The sequence below is a fragment of the Micromys minutus genome (genome assembly GCF_963924665.1).
Source record: "Micromys minutus genome assembly, contig: SCAFFOLD_678, whole genome shotgun sequence".
NCBI lineage: Eukaryota > Metazoa > Chordata > Mammalia > Rodentia > Muridae > Micromys > Micromys minutus.
Window position 1 is genome coordinate 45,021 of NW_027667974.1, and position 4,184 is coordinate 49,204.

Here is a 4,184-nt window from a genome sequence, read left to right on the forward strand (position 1 = left end):
CTCCCCTGCAGCCTAGGTCTCCCACTCACCAGTTGTTCAGCCTTTACAATCTACCGTTCCGGGGCAGGAACATTTCTTAAATACAGTTTCTTAAAACTCCTGATCATTCTTCAGTGACAGGGTCTTTTGAGGAAGGTTACAAATGGGAAGGAAAAACATAGGAAAAGGAGATGATAAAATGTGTAAATGCTGGGGTGGGAAGGCCTTGCACATGCTATGTTTTATGCTAACTAAGCTTCTTAAGAATAACATCTTGCATACTACTTACTTGGGGCAAATGAAAGGAAGTAGGGGAGGTCTATGAAGTCAGCAGAGAGAGGAAAATTTGAAGTTAGCAGAAGCATCATGCAATGGGGCACACTCAGAAGTCTAAACAAACAGGGGTTTTCAAGAACGTTCCTGACCAAGGCTATAGTGGCCATAGGACTGATAACTACAGCCCCAAGCACTGGGAAGAGTTATGTTCTCAGAATCTGATGCAACCACTCACTTAGACTCTGAATTATTGAGATAAGACAGAGTTCCTTCCCTAAAACCAGAAATATGTTTGCAAGAGCTGGGAAAGGTCTGGGCCCTTTGGGGCACTGGGACCTCAAGGAAAGAAAACCTGGTTTAATCAGGCCAGCACTCAACACAATAGTGTTTAGTTTTGTTTCTGGTTTAACTTTGAAAATGGTTGTTACCTGGTGTCATCTTGCTCATGTGGCAGAGTATGCTTTTCTCAAGAAGATATCTTAGCCTTTACCACTTCAGGCCTTACTGTTGACTGTGATCCTGTAATCCTCATCAAGCAGCTTGTTAAAAGTCTGCTCCTTGATATGGGATGGGCTTGGTGGCTGGTTATAAATTAGGGTTATTGCTTTGTTATGGTCTGGAGCCATACCCTGGACAATCTTGGTAAATAAACTTGTGTACCCTAACATTCTAATCTCTACCAGGCCAGGTTAGCATACTGTTTATCTGTGGGTTGTTTTATAGGCAGTCCTCTCTCTGCTAAATTCTACTAGGTGTCACCATCTCCTAAGCATTAGTAAATCCTTTACATCATCAGGTCTGTTCTTTTACATCACCTTAATGTTAAATAAGAACAGAACTTAGAGAAACTAGGGCTCTCTGAGTTTAGCATCATGCCAAGGATGTTTCTACACAGAAGCCACTGTTCTAAATGCTCTACACAGATGAAGCTCCAATAGTGAAGTTATTCAGAGGCTACCTCTGGGTGTGGTGAATGGCAGGACCACAGCCAACCTCACAGGACTCTAGCTTATTCTCTTGGGATTGACATCTGTTTATTTCCGGTGATAACTGGACTGGGTATCTCTGTATGCAGTCAGCCTCTATGGAGGCAATTAAAACCCTGTGACCTGGGTAAGAGCCAGTCTTTTGGGAAGCAGGCAGTACTGTCTCAGGTTAGAGTGAGCTTCCTGCATCTCTGGTTAGGGCAGACCTCCTGTATTCCTGCCCAGGGAGAACATCCTGGTAGATAGACAGGTCCTGAGCTATGGGAACAGGATATGCTCTAGTTGCAAATGGAGGAGCAAAGTGAAAGGACTGTTCCCATGTTAATGCAGTACTCCTGTGTTTTTGTTACTGCAGACCTCCTGGGAGATAGGCAGGCTTTGTCCCTGGTTACAGAAGACTTCCTAGGAGTCAGAGGCTTTAGGGTGTGAGAGGTTATCAGGCCCACTGATCTGGCCTCTGTGAAGATATAGGCCTAAAAGAAATCGGAGCTCCACAGGGTGGGTAGTACTAGTGTCAGCTAGGCTCTGTTAGTGTTCTAGCTGGCATGGGTATTGGGTGCGAGTCTCACCTATGTTCTTGGTTATTATGAGCTTCCTTGGAGAAAGGCAGGCTATGGAAGGTAGAAGAATTTTGGACATGATGATCTGGCCTTAGTCATAAGGGAAATGCAAATGAAAACAACTTTGAGCTTCCCCCTTTCACCCATCAGAATGGCTAATATTAAGATCTCAAAGTTGAGCACATGCTGGTGATGATGTGGAGCAAGGAAAACATTCTTTCATTGCAGGTTAGAGTGAAAACTTGTACAACCACTTTGGAATTCAATGTGGCAGCTTCTCAGAAAACTGGAAATAGTTCTATCTTCAAACCCAGATATACCACACCTGGCTATATACCCAAAAGATACCTCACCACAACCCAAGAACACATGCTCCCCTATGTTTTTAGCAGCGTTATTTGTAATAGCCAGAAGTTGGGGACAATGCATATGTCCCTCAACTATGGAATCGGTATAGAAAATGTGGATCATTTACACAGTGAAATATTGTTAACTCTTAAAAATGAGAATGTCATGAATTTTGCAGGCAAAATGATGGAACTATAAAATATCATCCTCATTGAGGTAACTTAGATCCAAAAGGATGTGGATGGTATATATTCATTGATAAGCGGATATTAACAAAAAGAACAGAATACCCAGGATACAACCCATAGACCATAAGAAGTTTAACTAGAATGAAGGTATAAATAAGAATGCTTCTATCTCTCTATAATGATTATTATATGCTTGTCCAAGAAATTTGTAGGTTTATGCTTAGGTGATATACGATTGGACAGTAGAAATGTAGGTGGAGAAAAGGCTAGGAAACGGAAGAGGAGGGAGAAAGAGGGGGAGATTCCAGGAGGAATGGAGATGGAGGCAGATGGAGGCAGATGTTTATGTTTTTCTAAGTGCATCTCTTCATTATATATATGGTTGTTATTATTTCTAAGGGTTTCTATGGGTCATTTTATCTCATATAGATGGGCAGTTTATATCATTCTTTATTGGTTGTAAGTTTATTGTATAGAAAGTTTGTGGGTTGAGAATTTAACATCTAAACCTGCTCGATAACATAATGGTTGTGAGTTTTATTCCTACTGGGTGATGAAGGAAAGTGAGTGAAATCAACACACTGAGGAAGCCATAAGACATCTAGGACAGAAGCATCAGGAGTGGTGGTACGAACCATGCCTGAGTTCATAGAGGTGGCATGAAGCACCCAGCTAGAGATCCCCAGAGTGCCATATGTCCCTGAGGAAGCCAGCACTAGAGTAGGAATAATGTCGTGCCCAACCTCATTACAAAAGGAAAGACACAACATTGGCGGTTCTTTTTTCTTTTATATAGAACTTTATTTTTTAAAAAAACAAAGATAAATGTACAAATGTTAAGCATCTTTTTAAGGTTTGATACTCTGAATTAAAATCTTACTAGTTACAATGAGCAAAAAGTACATGCAAAACAGGATGTGACCCAGAAATAGTGAATGTTTTCTTAGTGTGTAAGGATTGAGACTAATTTTTTTTTCTTGAACTTCATACAGCTTGTGAGTTGTTTCTGGGGCAGTCCGAGCCTCTGGGGTTAGCATCCCACTATCAGTGACTGCATATTATGTCTTTTCTTTGTGACTGGATTATCTCACTCAGGATGATATTCTCTAGATGCAACTATTTTCTTAAGAATTACGTTAAGTCATTATTTCTGGTGGCTGAGTAGTATTCCATTGTGTAAATGTACCACAATTTTTGTATCCCTTCATCTACTGAAGGACACCACGGTTCTTTCCACCTTCTGGCTATTATAAATAAAGCTGCTATGAACATTGTGGTGCCTGTATCTTTATTGTATATTGGAGTGTCTCTGGGGTATATGCCCAGAAGTGGAATAGCTGGATTCAGGTAGTACTAAGTCCTATTTTCTGAGGAATCGCCAAACTGATTTCCAGAGTGGTTGTATCAGTTTACAACCACACCAACAGTGGAGAAGTGTTCCTCTTTCTCCACAACCTCGAGAGCATCTGCTGTCATCTGAGATTTGGATCTTGGCCAATCTGACTGGTGTGAGGTAGAATCTCAGCGTTGTTGTGATTTGCATTTCCCTGATGGCTAAGGATGTCAAGCACTTCCTTAGATGTTTCTCAGCCATTTGATATTCCTCAATTGAGAATGTTTTGTTTACCTCTGTACACTATTTTTAATAGAGCTGTTTGATTCTCTGGTGTCTAGCTTTTTGAGTTCTTTGTATACCTTGGATATTAGGCCTCTATCTGATGTGGAGTTGGTAAAGATCTTTTCCCATTCTGTTGGCTGCCCTTTTGTTTTCTTGACAATGTCTTTAGCTTTACTGAAACTTTGCAATGTCATTAAGTCCCATTTGTTAATCATGTTTAAAAGTACAA